The sequence below is a fragment of the Bicyclus anynana genome, chromosome 25, assembly GCF_947172395.1.
Source record: "Bicyclus anynana chromosome 25, ilBicAnyn1.1, whole genome shotgun sequence".
Classification (NCBI taxonomy): Eukaryota; Metazoa; Arthropoda; class Insecta; order Lepidoptera; family Nymphalidae; genus Bicyclus; species Bicyclus anynana.
In genome coordinates this window covers 2905849-2922570 of record NC_069107.1, presented here as the reverse complement: position 1 = coordinate 2922570, position 16722 = coordinate 2905849, and positions in this window count along the sequence as shown.

Sequence of the window (16722 nt, the reverse complement as noted above, 5' to 3'; positions counted from 1 at the left end):
AGGCAGAGATCATATCCACTGGGCTATCACGGCTAGTATTGGTATACTATATTATAAAACTCAACATTATAAAACTAAATATAAATCAGTCCGATTTTGTAATTGGATAGGTATTATTAAATAAGATAACAAAAGCTAACAATTAAAAAAAATGTTTAAATAAAGGTGTGCGATAACGCAAATATTTCAGCCACTCGCTCCTAAACTAAATAGAATGATCGCGGCCGCAAAAAAACTAACGGAATAAAATACCTAACCGCCGAACGGAGAAAGGCTTTCGATTGCCCCACATTTCACTGCACGCGAATCGACACCGGCGAGACGCCAAAGCAGCACAACACTAGCGTTCCAAATTCAAATCAATAAACCGTCTTAATTGTCTGTGGAATACCAGCCAATGTGTCTTCAAATTGCACCGACGTATACGCCGTTCCTAATTCGAAATAAGCGGATGCAACACACGCAACAACAAAACATATAACCATCACATTCTAATACACGTAATTTATATCGTTCATCTCACTCTACAGCCGACATTGAAAAAGAAAGCACTAGTTTTTGCCGCCATTTTACTGGAGAGTATGTCGAAGAAAGCTATACGAGTATGTAATATTAGAAACCTTGGTTTTATACATCGGTTGCATTGCATTAGTGCAAGTTGCATAAGAAAATTGCATTTCCCCTACATTTTCACTCGAATGGCAGTGGGACAATTTCATTTTTCCTTTATGCAACCCATTTGAATGAAATTACAAATGGAGATGATTGGTAATGGTAGCTATTGTAAGGAAAATGTGGTTACTTTGCTATATAAACGAAGAAAAATACTTTTATAGACCGTACAAGTGTATTGTGGCGCTGTGGTTTGTTAAGTTGAGCACTATTTGACAGTGCATTCGATTCCTGGGTTTTATGAGATTAATTTCATCTCATAAAGTTCTTTTGAGTTTTATGAGATGAAATTAATGATGAACCATGATATCCCAGTGGATAAGAAGTCACATAGGTTCGAATCCGCTTGCACCTCCAACTTTTCAGTTATGTACATTTTATGAAATTAAATATCTAGTGTCTCAAACGGTGAAGGGAAAACATCGTAAGGAATCTTGCATACCTGAGAATTTTCTTAATTCTCTACGTGTGTGAAGTCTGCAAATCATTAGGCCAGCGTGGTGGACTATTGGCCTAACCCCTCTCATTCTGAAAGGAGACTCGTACTCACCAGTGAGCCTAATATGAGTCGATAATTAATTAGATGGAGTAACTTGCCGTATATACATTAATCTATTCTATTATTATAAAGCTGAAGAGTTTGTCTGTTTGTTTGAACGCGCTAATCTCATGAAATACTAGTGGACAATAGTCCATTTATCAAGGAAGGCTATAGGCTATATATTATCCTCGTATTCCTAAGGGAACGGGAACCAGGTGAGTGAAACCGCGCTTCATGAGCTAGTAAACGTATAAAATCAAAGGAGGAATCCATTTTAAATAATTATAATATATTTTTAATTATGTATCCTATCCTTCACGGCTCTTGGTTCTAGAAGTTTAAGCCAGTTATTTCGAATTAAAAAAAAAAACTGCAACTTTTTTAAACTTGCAACCTTTATAATAATATTATTAATGCACATAATATTAATAATAAAACTACATAATAAATAATTGCCACATCCTACGTAACAGTCCATTAAGTCGGAGCGTGCCTTTGGAATCGCAATATAATTTCTCGACGCAAAATCAGAAAGCGCGGCAAACTTACACCGGCTGGCTGCCATTATTATTATTTAAACGTCGTTTAACTTAACACCAACAAAATAAAAACGCATTGCTCACCATCCATTGCGGTTTATGTACAAAAAGAAAGTTTGTTATTGTATTTATACAACGCTAGCTGACGCTGCGTGGTTTCGCCCGCATGGTTTCCGTTCCCGTAGAAATATAATACATAGCCTATAACCTCCCACGATAAACAGGCTATCTAACACTAGTTCCTGAGTTTATAATATTAGTATAGATTATAGTAACTGACCACTGGTTTTAATTATGAAATTAATTACATATTACAGCTTTTCCTAACCAATTAGACCCTAGGACCATTGTAAATCTATAAAAAAATCCTTAAAGGTAATACTTTAACTCTGCATCAATCATGAAAATTCGGAACCTTTATACAGGAAGAAATTTTTTTTAGTGCGGATATTTTTATATTTTGTACATAAACAAAATTTAATGATCACGTATTTTTTCTTTTTTTTTTTAACTCAAAAATAACAAAATTATCGTTAGCTAAAGTTATTTACTTTTGAACAGAATTTTAGGGTCACCCTATTGTGCGTTTATTTTATTTTCGTTTGATACCTAAAGGACGTCACCAGATCACTTTTAAGCTGAATATATCTTGTTTAGTAATAATATGTACATTATTTTGTTATTTAAGAGACATAAATTAAAAAAAAAAAATACATAAAATGTATCGAACTGTTTGTAGATTTATATTCTATTAATGATACAGAACCACGAAAAAAAATATCCGCACTAAAGACCGAATCACCCTGTATATTTAATACCACATTGCACATACTTTTACGTACAGATTCAAATATAACTATAAATTTAAATTGCATGTTTCTATCAGACAGTTTCATAAATACAAAGTTAGTCATACAAAATAGGCAATGTAAATCGTACTATGAGAAAGTTCCAATAAGGTTACTAACAGAACAAGTTCATAATCTCGGCGAAATGCTGAAGGAAATGTGGGTCAGTGCTTCGTATAACGGCCTGCACTGGATGTCCTCCCGCGTAACGTTACGTGTGGGAAATTATTTGAATTTGGAACGCTTACTTTTTTTTTCTATACGCTTTTATCGACCGCTATTGTTCTTTTTTTTTCATTATCTGTGCTACAGTTCTAGTATCGATGTCAACCTTTGTGTACCGTTAGGTGTTATACAAACTTTTTGGTATTGTGTTTTTAAGCTGAGCTAACAGTTTAGTTTTTTTAGGTGATATTTTGTTGTGTTATTATTATGTATTTATACTGTACTAGCGGACTCCCGCGACTTCGTCCGCGTGAAACTCGATGTAAACTTTCAGCTACCCCTATCCTACCCCTATCCTACCCCTACCCTACTCCTACCCTACCCGTACCCTAACTGTATCTTACCCCTACCCTACCTGTACCCTACCCTACCCGTAATCTTCCCTTTCCCTACCCCTAGGATAGGGGTAGGCCCTACCCTTACCCTATCCCTAACCTAGGCATACACTCCCCTACCCTGCCCTACCCCACCCTACCCCTACCCTACCTTTACCCCTCCCTACCCTTACATGGGAACTACGTAATTGAAAGCGCGGGGCGTCATGTAGCGGAATTTCTGCGTCTTTTAGAAATTTTGTATTATCTCCGAAACTATTTAACTAATTAACATACTATAAGGGGCAAATCTTATCTCCATAATATCCTTGTAGTTATTAAATAATTTATTTTATTAAGGATTTAAGTTAAGTAGCATAAATAATGACGCAAACCTAAGTATATAAAATTTATAATTTTTAAAACACATAAGGTACTATATCTGCTAATATATAGAAGATAGATATATGGTGTCGCGGACTTTTTTGTAGAACTTTTAAAGATACAATTATAAAGCCTCCATACATTAATTTCAATTTTACACAATGGTTAAGGCAGCGCATGAGAATAAGTCTGCTTAAGAGGATTTTCGGTCCGACCTGTATGACAAAAACTGTGTTAACTCGGCGAATATATATCATACTAATATAAAATATAGCCTATAGCACTCCCCGATAATGTAGCATTCTACTGGTGAAAGAATTTTTGAAATCGGACCAGTAGTCCCGAAAATTACCCCATTTAAAAAATGTGACAAACTTACAAACTTACAAACTTTACCTCTTTATAATATTAGTATAGATTGTCTAGCTGTTGCTTTAATTGTCATTTTATAATATTATTCATTATCTGGTTGATTATTTTTTTTAATTTACAATTTCAGAATACGTCATACTACAAGTATGGATACTAAGATTTCATTAGGTAATATTATAATCTACTTATTAAATAGGTATTCATATTTTTTTAATTATTTACAATTCATAAATAAATTAAAATATGTAATAATATTGCAGTGGTTTGAAGTTTTACAACATGTGTTATGGTTCAAAATGAAAAGAAGCACGATCCACTTTGTCCTAAACTGATTAAAAAAACATGTGCCATCGTCAATAATTAATTATACTTCGCATCTCTCCCGAAGATGATTAGGTTTACTAAGCAGCATGTGGCAGATTATGCTGTCCTTATCACACTTTTAAAGATTCCTATTCGATAAAAAGAATCTTTATTTAACACTGGTAACACCTCCCCATTTGCGCTCCCACGCCGACCGGTGACCATTACTGTCATTACGGGATTTTGTGTTGTCCAAGTTACACGTCGTTTTGCTCCGTCTCGTACAACATCAAAATACATATTAAAATATGGGAAAAAGAAAGCGATCAAGTGATATAGTGAAAAAAGTTCTAAAAACGTAAGTAGAAGGAAAATAATCATCTCCATATCTTTTTCTTCGGAAGGATCATCGAAGGAAGATTATTTGTATTCACCGACACAAGACGCAACTTACCAGGAATGGCAAGGTAAGACCATTTTTCATTTAAGCTTACCCACTAAGTAAAATAAAAAAGTATATGGAATTTATATCTCGAAATTTATTGTGTGCCTATGGTATAATGAAAATATGGATGTAACATTCCGACGTACCGGCATTTATTGCGTATGCATAAAATAATGTTCTTAGTATTTTAACATACTTATCCCGACGTAAACCGTGTGTGGAAATTATGTACCTACCGGCACATATTGCATAATAAGGATAAAATATTGTTCTTAGTATTTTAACATACTTATCCCGACGTAAACCGTGTGTGGAAATTATGTACCTACCGGCACATATTGCATAATAAGGATAAAATATTGTTCTTAGTATTTTAACATACTTATCCCGACGTAAACCGTGTGTGGAAATTATGTACCTACCGGCATATATTGCATAATAAGGATGAAATATTGTTCTTAGTATTTTAACATACTTATCCCGACGTAAACCGTGTGTGGAAATTATGTACCTACCGGCATATATTGCATAATAAGGATGAAATATTGTTCTTAGTATTTTAACATACTTATCCCGACGTATAACGTGTGTGGAAATTTTATCCCGGCATTTATTGCGTGTGGATAATATAGGTATAATTCCGACGCATTGCGTGTGTGAATTATTATATTATTATGATTGCATAATAAGAATGAAATATTGTTCTTAGTATTTTAACATACTTATCCCGACGTATAACGTGTGTGGAAATTTTATCCCGGCATTTATTGCGTGTGGATAATATAGGTATAATTCCGACGCATTGCGTGTGTGAATTATTATATTATTATGATTGCATAATAAGAATGAAATATTGTTCTTAGTATTTTAACATACTTATCCCGACGTATAACGTGTGTGGAAATTTTATCCCGGCATTTATTGCGTGTGGATAATATAGGTATAATTCCGACGCATTGCGTGTGTGAATTATCATCTTGAACAATATAAACTATTTACCTACCTACACAATTTAAAATTATAAAGGTTAATAGACAATTACCCAATGTAATTGGTTATTATTTCGTCGAAGACAAGACGACATAGAAGAAGATTTAGATCCTGATATTTTACAGCTGGTTGTTGTTGTTGTACAAACCTCATATGGAGAAATTTTACAAAAGATTTAGCTACATGATGGAAAAATATACTAACTAACGGGTTACCTAAGGACGAATGATTGGGCCTATTAAAACATTATTTGCCAGCTTAAAACTGCATAATTATACGAAAGCTCCTTTAATAAACCCTGAAATTTAAATCGCCTTTTAAAAAATTCTGAGTGACGCAAATCGATTTCGTTACTTTATGACTCTCATTATAGAGATTTCATAACAATGAGGTTTGATAAAAATACAAATTACGGCAATTTATTTGGGTCAAATTTTGTCAGAACATCAAAAATCATCTAAGGCCTTGTTAACAACAGCGTCGGAATTGGAACTTGAGATTCTCGTGCATCCAACTAGTTCAGCTCGTAATCCTGGAGCTCTAAACGCACGGGGGGCACCGCAGGCACCAGCCGCCGAGCCGCGAGGGTACCCTACGGTATACCATGCTCGACGCCCACCTCCGCCGCCGGCACGAGCGCCCGCGCCGCGAGATTTCTATCGCCGACAAACAACTCTCGAAGCTTGTGCAAGAAAAAATTACCGTCTGCTGACAGACTTCAGTATTTCTGCAAGGAATGGCATAATACGAATGCTAAAATTATTTTGGATTGGAAATCATTAAAGGTTAAGAAATTCCTATAGCACTCTATATCAAACAAAAACATTCAAAAATAGAGTAAAAGATGCTTAATTTTTACTACCACTTGCAAAGAGTGATAAAATATATTTCCGCCTTATATGGAACAACTATCTATTTGAAATCCATTTTTTACTTGCATTACTTAAACCCAAGATCGTTATTTGTCAGTGAATTATCTACACGATTTTTTATGCATCGGAAAGGCGTTTTATAGTTTGACCTTTTAAAATTAGTTTCTAAAACAATGATATTAAAAGTCAAATGTACCCATAAAACGGGACAAGTGCGAGTTGAAATCGCGTGAAACGCGCGGTTCCAAACTATGTTAATTCATTTATTAATTATCATGTTTTTAAAAACTGACTGACTGAAATTGTACCTAATTATATAATTTTCAGGCTCATTTGTTTCGTTAAATATTTATCTACACCTGATTTATTTTTGATTCAGGACTATCTACCAATAATATATCAACTTTACCCGACAGCAAGAAAAAGCGTATAGAATTATGTACAAACAACAAAACATTGTATATGTATTTATTTGAGGTTGTAGGAAGTTCATTTATATATAAGGAATATTTCATTTTGGTTTATAGCGATGCATCATTATCAGGTGCATCCTGCAAAAAAAAAAAAAAAAGTTCACTAGGTACCACTGTCTACAAAACTATGTTCTCACATAAATACTCTTCAACTCCTTGCAGCTTTTTATAGTCTTTAATTTTATACGTATTTTTACATCTTAGCAATTGCGACATTTTATTAAGAATGGATAATATTACGGCAATTACCTATATTAAAAAAAAAAAAAAGTGCGGCATACAGTACTCACATTTAAATAAAATCTTACATGATATAATGGTGCGAAAAACACAACTTACACATATTTGCATCTTATCAATGTAGCCGCAGATTTTGAATCTCATTAATTTTTCAATACAGAGACTTAGTGGAAACTGCTGTCTAAGCTTTTTACCGATTTCCAAAAAGAAAGGAGGTTCTATGTTCGGCTGTATGTATGTTGTTTTGTTAAATTATGGTAATCTTGTATTTAATTTATCAAATTTAAAATTGGTTTAGCAAATAAAACCACAAATATCAAGAGACGCTTGACGAAAACTAGACCTAAATTCAGAAATTATTGTAGCGTTGATATTTCGATGGGAAAAGTCGTCTTTTTTCTACCTTTCCTCCGATCAGTTTAATATCTAAATGAGACGTTCATTGTTGTTTTGCTATACTGGCCCACTCAACCCTTGTTTACCTGGTATAACCTGGTGGTTTTTGAAGTGATTTGAAGTTATTTTCAGTCTAATAAATATCTGTTAAAATACTTAAAATTGTCTTCCTTTCTATTATTTATACTTATAAAATCATGGTGGCTCTTTTGCAAAGAAAAACAATATAATTATTGTGACGCTAATACGACACAATTCATCGAATTTTTTACAAATAAATAAATAAATAAAAATTAAAAATAAAAAACAAAATTGTGCGGCAGGTATATATAGTACGTAAAACAGCTTTCCACTCTGCTAAGTCGGAAATCACTCGCCGTGACACAGTTAAATGATATTTTAAAGGCGTTGTTCGTAAAAAAAAAAAAAAAAGCCTACAATATAATATTTATTTATTATATTAACCTAAAATAGCCTTACAAGAACAACCTAATTCTAGCTTAGCAGTATATTGTAATAATTCTAAAAATTTAATCTATTCTAAACTCAATATTTAGGTACTTGAAATCCTAACTTAGTCTACAAAATTATTACCCTAATGACCTGATTTCACTAAAGGACTTGTCACAAAAAGCAATAACCCTTCTGGCATAAGCATCAGCGCAAAAAAAAAAAAAAAAAAGTCCTTTATAAATACGAATTAGTAAAACCCCGACACCATCGACATCCTATGTTTTATCAACCATTGATTATTTTGAAAAACCATTGATTATTTAAAAAAAAAAAAAAAAAAAAAAGCCAAAAGTCTGTGCATTAAATCATACATTGAAAATACTTGGTCCAAGAAGATTTTCTTTTTATTAGTATTACCCAAAATCGCATAAAAAGATATACTCCCAGACATTGTCTCATTGGATACAAGATTAGAAAAATTTGGTGTTGGTGTTAATTTATACAAGCGGTCATGGTACGCGACATGCACCAACATTAGCCGCACACAGAGCAGGTGTTCATTTAGAAATTATTAGAAAAACTAATAATTTCGGTTCGGTTGGTCAAAATCGTCAAATGTTTTTCTTAAATATTATAATAAAGTCAAACTGATAATCAAATCAAACTAATTTTGTTAACATAATTTTTAAAAGTTAAGCATAAAAAAAAAAAATGTTTTGTTTTTTAATAATCCTTGGTTAAACCTTTGAAGTGTTGATTTTTATTCAATTACTTATTTTAATATCAATTAATATTAATATTGTAATTATAGTAGTACCTATTACAATTGTTGTTGATCGCTATGATATTTGCATTTTTTCGATACTCTAAACATCTGCTTAGTAAACCTAATCATCTTCGGGAGAGATGCGAAGTATAATTAAGAATCAAACGAACTTACCTTGTGAAGTTTGATATCTAATTATACGAGCGTCTTGACCGAAGATGATTATACTCCCACCCTGTCCCTTCTTCTAAGCCCTAAAATCTATCGAAAAAATAAAACCTCTGAAAAATGACAGTAATGGTCACCGGTCGGCGTGGGAGCGCAAATGGGGAGGTGTTACCAGTGTTAAATAAAGATTCTTTTTATCGAATAGGAATCTTTAAAAGTGTGATAAGGACAGCATAATCTGCCACATGCTGCTTAGTAAACCTAATCATCTTCGGTCAAGACGCTCGTATAATTAGATATCAAACTTCACAAGGTAAGTTCGTTTGATTCTTAATTATATTGTTACATTTATAATTAATCTGTACAAAATTATATAACTTAAAATTCATCAGCTAATGACTGCTTTTTTTATTTAGTTTGAAGTTGGTTCCATATTAAATTGTGCCAAATCTTCAATCCTGAAAAACCTAAAGTTTTAGATATATCCACCTCCATAACTAGCTAAAGTATGTTCAATTAATTTTTTACCTGATGTAATACATAATTCCAATAGACATAGCCTAAAAGGGCTGGATCTCGGAGCCATGAAACTATTAAAAACAAATGTTCTAGATAAACGTCTAGTCTATGATAGGTAATCAAGTAATCGAGCTGCAGCTTTCCCTGGTATGGTTATAGATCTCTAAGCTGTAATATCGCTAATAACTGTCAATGTTAAATACTACTGCTGCGTTGGAATGGTCTTGATCATTGGTTATATTGCTTATTTAAAAAAACTAATAATTTATTTGGCATAGTAGTAGAAAATATATATTAAAACATTGATGTTTTCTAAATTGACGTAGGTATTGTCTAATGGTTAATGAAAAATGACTCCCGAGTTTTCTAACGTTTCAAAATTGCTTGTAAAATAAGCCTAATTGAAATGAATGTATTTAGACTTACTGGCAAGGGGTCTGGACCCAAGCCACATCAGATACGGTAGAGATTATGAAGTTAGGAATACCATAATATTTATCTAATGTCTACGTTACAGTATCAAGACTATTTCATTTGTGTATTCGGCTTTCACTTCATTTGTACAGTCTAGGCTTTGCTCGTTATAATTAATTATTTAATTATTTGCAATAATTGCTTGAACTCGTCTCGTACTGATTGTAAGATAAACACCCTGAATTATCCTATCGTAAATTATTTCTATGTAATAGAGATTAGTTGTCTCCTTGTTATAGTGGTCAACCGATGTAGTTTGCGATTACGAGGTCCTGGGTTGTAAATGATCATCATCTTCATTATCAGCCGATGGACGACCACTACAGGACATGAGTAGGTCTCGAGCCGCCAGCATCCAGCGGCTCCCTGCAACTCGCTTGATGTCTTCTGTCCTAGTGGGGGGCCGAGAAACACTGCGCTTTCCGGTGCGGGGTCGCCATTCTTGGGACCCCAACGTCCAACGGCTCTTCGAACTATGTGGTCTGCCCACTGCCTCTTCAGCTTCGCGACTCGTTGAGCTATGTCAGTGACTATCGTCTGCGGATCTCCTCATTTCTGATTCAATCAAACAGAGAAACTCCAAGCATAGCTCGCTTCATCGCCCGCTGAGTGACTTTAAGCCTTCTAAAAAGGCCCATAGTCAAGCCCAAGTCTCGGATCCGTAGGTCATTACTGACAACACGCACTGGTCGAAGACTTTTGTCTTCAAGCACTGAGGAATTTCATACGAAAAGATGTCTGCGTTTTCTTTCTTCTGAGAAATTTTCAGTTAAAAATTCTCAGCCCGGAGTTGGGATGTTGGTGGTGTTAATTACAGCCATGTACCTCGGAGAACACGTAAAGCCGTGGGTCCTGCGAATTGATCTCTCGCCGGTCGTGTCGGTCTGCCGACAAAAATTCTTTCAGAGTTAGATAGTCCATTTATAAAGGAAGGCATAGGCTATATATTATCCCCATATTCCTACGGGAACGGGAACCACGCGGGTAAAACCGCGCGGCGTCAGCTAGTCAATAATATACAGATCGAGCGTACCTACGATAAACGGTGTTCGTACCCGTCACAAATACGAAATTCAAAAACGAATACGTTCTCGAGTCAGTACGACACGAACCGTGGCATCAGTAATTTTCAATATTATTCAAGAAAAATGGCGTCTTATGTTTTTGAATATTTTAACAATTGTTCACAAAAACTAAACAAATAAGATGGAGTAAATTTTACTGTTAATCATTGATTAATTTAATAGTTTACGTAATTGTTGTTAGTGTTTGATTTTTTGAAATTTTGAAATACAAATTAAGAAAAAAGTTTGTTTATGCGGTTGTCAAGGAGACGTTGTTTTTTTTAATGGGTTTGACCGACGTGACGTTTGTTTTTTTTTAATGCCGGCTTCTTGCCAGCTTCAGTACTTTGCTTCTAAAGACTCACTCTGGTTACTCTGTGTGCGTATATGGTAATCTCAATATGAAATTGGTATTGGAAAATACAGCCAGGAGAATATATCTTGCGTAGTCCCCAAAATGTCAAGATCAAGACCGGCCATTCACCCAGAGCTACAGCAACAAGTTTCCGCATTTTTATATGTCTACTTACCTTACACGGTTATTTAATTGCTGGTAATAAAGTATTTTGTTGATTCACGTTTCATTTTATGACCACTAAAGTTAAAAGTGCCTCTGTGGCGCAGTGGTATGCGCGGTGGATTTACAAGACGGAGGTCCTGGGTTCAATCCCCAGCTGGGTCGATTGAGGATTTCTTAATTGGTCCAGGTCTGGCTGGTGGGAGGCTTTGGCCGCGGCTAGTTACCACCCTACAGACAAAAGACGTACCGCCAAGCGATTTAGCGTTCCGGTACGATGTCGTGTAGAAACCGAAAGGGGTGTGGATTTTCCATCCTCCTCCTAAGAAATTAGCCCGCTTCCATCTTAGATTGCATCGTCACTTACCATCAGGTGAGATTGTAATCAAGGGCTAATTTGTAAAGAATAAAAAAAAACCGTGTATTATCCGTGATAGCCCAGTGGATATGACCTCTGCCTCCGACTCCGGAGGGTGTGGGTTCGAATCCGGTCCGTGGCATGCACCTCCAACTTTTCAGTTGTGTGCATTTTAAGAAATTAAATATCGTGTCTTATCGGTGAAGGAAAACATCGTGAGGAAACCTGCATAAGCGAGAATTTTCTTAATTCTCTGCGTGTGTGTAGTCTGCCAAACCGCATAGGGCCAGCGTGGTGGACTATTGGCCTAAACCCTCTCATTTAGAGAAGAGACTCGAGCTTCGCCTTGAGCCCAATATGGGTTGATAACGACGAAAGTTAAAACCATCTCGTTCGTAAATCGTTGGTAAAGTTTCGGTTATGAATTGAGATTTCCTAGGTTCGAGACCTGGGTGATAACTATGATTAAATAATGATTATCTTTCAGCTATGGAGTTTTCAACAACACACTAATATTATATAGGCGAATGTTTTTGTGTGTAAGTATGTTTGTTCCTCCTTCACGCTGCGGCTACTGAAGCGATTTGGCTGAAATTTGTAGTGGAAATAGATTTTACTCTTTTACACATAGGCTAATTTTCTACCCGAAAAAGGTTCCCACGGGATTTGGGAAAAACTAAAATCCACGAGGATGAAAAAATAATTATTAAATCTTAATGATTTACACTTAGTAATTATTAATTTGTGTGCAAAAAGATATGCTTCCTACTCACGAACGAACTATAATTTCCGCCAACTGAAGACAATAAAGAAAAACAACGGCATTACGTAAGCAATTTTCCGTCTGTCACTAAACCGGACGGCGCGGAAAAACTCGGTACCATCGTTTCCTGTCCAATTTTCCGCTCATGTAATACCAACGTAAAAGTTTACAACTTTCCGTACTCGTAACTTGGCATTGGCATTGCGTGCGTATACGCAACACGCACACACATAAACGCACACAGGGAAAGGCGTGTTGCGACACGAAAGTGTGACGCACCCCCACCTTTCACTCACACAAACAATTTGTGTGCACAAATGAAATGCACGGCACTATTATCTGTGCAAACAGCACGGATTGTAGAGTTAACAATAAATTAGACATAGACAGAAGACAATAAAATATAAGTGCTAAAAAAATTTAAATTATTATTCGTCAAAAAGTCACTGTACTTATATAAAGTAAATAATTTATTTATGTATATATCAATAATTTATTATTCTGTTTATTTATTTTATTAAAGACTAGCGGACGCCCGCGACTTCGTCTGCGTAAATTTCGATGTCAACTTTACTACTACCCCTACCCTACCCTACCCCTACTCTACCCTACCCCTACCCTACCCTACCCCAAACCTACCCCTACCCCCATCCTACCCCTACCCTCCCCGTACCCTATCCCTTTTCTACCCCTATTCCACCCGTACCCCTATCTCACGCCTATCCTACCCCTACCCTACCACTTCCCTATCCTACCCGTACCTCTACCCTACCACTACCCTACCTCTACCCCTACCCTACCACTGCCCTAAACCCGGCCCTAAACCTACCCTACCCCTACACTACCTCTACGCTTCCCTACCCGTACCCTACCCTACCCTGTAACTTCTCTATCTTACTCCTACCCTTAGCAAAATCGGTCCAGTCCTTCGAGAGTGGTGGTATGACCAAGAGAAATAGAGACTTCTATGCTAATAATATAAAGAGGTAAAGTTCGTGTGGTTGTAGGAGGTAATCTCTGGATTTACTGGACCGATTTGGAAAATTGTTTTACCAATAGAAAGCTACGTTATTTGCGAGTGTCATAGGCTATGTTTGATCCCCATATTCACACGGGAACGGGAACTACGTTAATGAAAGCGCGGGGCGTCATATAGCGGAATTTCTGCGTCTTTTAGAAATTTTGTATTATCTCCGAAACTATTTAAGTAATTAACATACTGTAAAGGGCAAATCTTATCTCCATAATATCCTTGTGATTATTAAATAATTTATTTTAATAAGGATTAAAGTTTAGTTGTATAAATAATGACGTAAACCTAAGTATATAACATTAATAATTTTTAAAACACAAAAGGTACTATATCTGCTAATATATAGAAGATAGATATATGGTGTCGCGGACTTTTTTGTAGAACTTTTAAAGATACATAAAGTCTCCATACATTAATTTCAATTTTACACAATAGTTAAGGCAGCGCATGCGAATAAGTCTGTTTAAGAGGATTTTCAGTCCGACCTGTATGACAAAAACTGTGATAACTCGGCTAATATATATGATACCTATATAAAACATAGCCTATAGCACTCCCCGATAATGTAGCATTCTACTGGTGAAAGAATTTTTAAAATCGGACCAGTAGTTCCGAAGATTACCCCATTTAAAAAATGTGACAAACTTACAAACTTACAAACTTTACCTCTTTATAATATTAGTATAGATTAAAATAAAAAATTATATGCTTAGAAAATTTAACTCTAAAAAAGTTAGTAGAAAAACACTGGCTTTCTTTTAAGAATACTTCTAAGAAAGGTCAGTAATATGAAGAGTAATAAAAGAGTATGTTTGTAATGTTTATTCATTAAACACATAAGACAATTTATTAAACAACATTTTCACTAAAGGTTTACACACATATTGCTGTAATAGAATATTTTATAGCTCAACTGAAATTAATTTGTTTAAAACTCAACAAATAAATTTAGACCCCATTTTAGTTTTATTAAAAAAAAATTAACACCGTCGCATACTTTTTGACAGCTTTGACTAGGACATTGCAATTAAAACAATCTGAGTTAGCTCCTTATTCGTAAAGTCTTGAAATTTTTTGAAGGGAGGTTATATTATAATGCGTTGTTATAGGCCTGTTAGATCTCCAACCCGATGGTTGGACATATAAAGTGTTTCTTTGAGTATGGCAGCACCTTTTACAATGTAGTCCAAATGGCCAGCGACCATACTCGATGGAGGAGCTAATAGTCATAAAAGTTTACAAGCACTTTCGAAACGTCAGGTAATAATACTAAAAGAAAATGGTGATAATAATTAGTCGAAATCTTTAAATTAAACGAGGGTTCCAAACGAGCATTGTTTACCGAAAGATGAGTCGCCAAAGTGGTCACAATCCTCAGTCATGAGGGACTTTGACATTGACTTTGGCCTTGTCTATTCTACAGTTTCCTAAGGCTACGCCACACACATACCCATCCGTATACAGATAGCGTTGCGGTTGTGTGGGTAAAGAAAGGTGGTTAGTTGAGTGAAATGGGCACGAGTGTAATGTGTGATGTGATAGGGCGTTGTAAACGGAACAGGTAATTGCAATAAGCGATAGCTGATCAAATAGGTGTAACATTTTGATGGAGGCTGCGCTTGCGTTCGAGTTGCAGTGGCGTGCATGTTTTAACTAGGGTATGCATTATGCGTGAAGATTTATTTATTTATTTATTATCATCACAACTTAAAACTAGCCTTACAGGTATCACCTAATTCGTTAGCTTAGTACTATATTATAAATCTAAAACTTAATCCTATTTACCTAAATATATACATTACAATTAATACTACCTACTTAGTATAACAAATACACCACTCAGCAATCCTTGTGAGTTCACTCAGAGTACAAGAGAAGATAAGATATTCTACTATTAGTATTATTTTACAAGAGAGCCGTGTTAGCCTCTTGGATATGACCTCTACCTCCGATTCTGGAGGGCGTAGGTTCGATTCCGGTCCGGGATATACACCTCCAACTTTTTTTATATCACGTGTCTCAAACGGTGAAGGAGAAACATCGTGAGGAAACCTGGATACCAGAGAATTTTCTTATATTATCTACTAGCTGACGCTGCGCGGTTTCACCCGCGTGGTTCCCATTCCCGTAGGAATATGGGGATAATATATAGCCTATAGCCTTCCTCGATAAATGGGCTATCTAACACTGAAAGAATTTTTCAAATCGGACCAGTAGTTCCTGAGATTAGCGCGTTCAATCAAACAAACAAACTCTTCAGCTTTATTATATTAGTATAGATATTATGTGTGTGAAGTCTGCCAATCCGCATTGGGCCAGCGAGATGGACTACACAACAACAACAACTACTAAACCGATTTGGCTGAAATTTAGAATGGAAATAGATTTTACAAAGAATTCACACATAGGCTACTTTTCATCCCAGAAAAATCCATGGTTCCCGCGAGATTTGCGAAAAACTAAATTCCTCTAGTTAAATATAAAGCTGCAAAAGTTCTAATAAAAAAAAAAAAAGCCTTTTATTTTTTCTTATTTACAATTAATTAGGTAATAAGTATTTCAATTTGTTAATTGATAAATTTAGATAACAATTTTAAAATGTTTATTTATTATATCTTCCCTTTTATTTCAAAGAAGAACCCTTGACGGTGAAGGCCTCCTCAGGTGCTAAAGTTCTAAGAGTGGTGTTAAATTACTTGTGAAACCTAATTAAAGCATCATGAACAACAAATTACTGTTGCAAGTAAATTAGTTGCAACGACGCCTAGAAGCTAATATCATCAAGAAAGCATTGCGGGTTGCGTATGACTTCATTTAGCTAAAGTCCCACTTTTCTCGGTTTTCTCTTAGTGAAAGGGCCAGAGTACTGGAAGGTTCTATGCGCGTGCCTTAACCGGAATTGCGCGCCGTTTAAATGTTATTTTGTCTATACACAATAATCATAATTTATATAATTTTACTGGTGGGAGGCTTCAGCCGTGGCTAGCTACCAC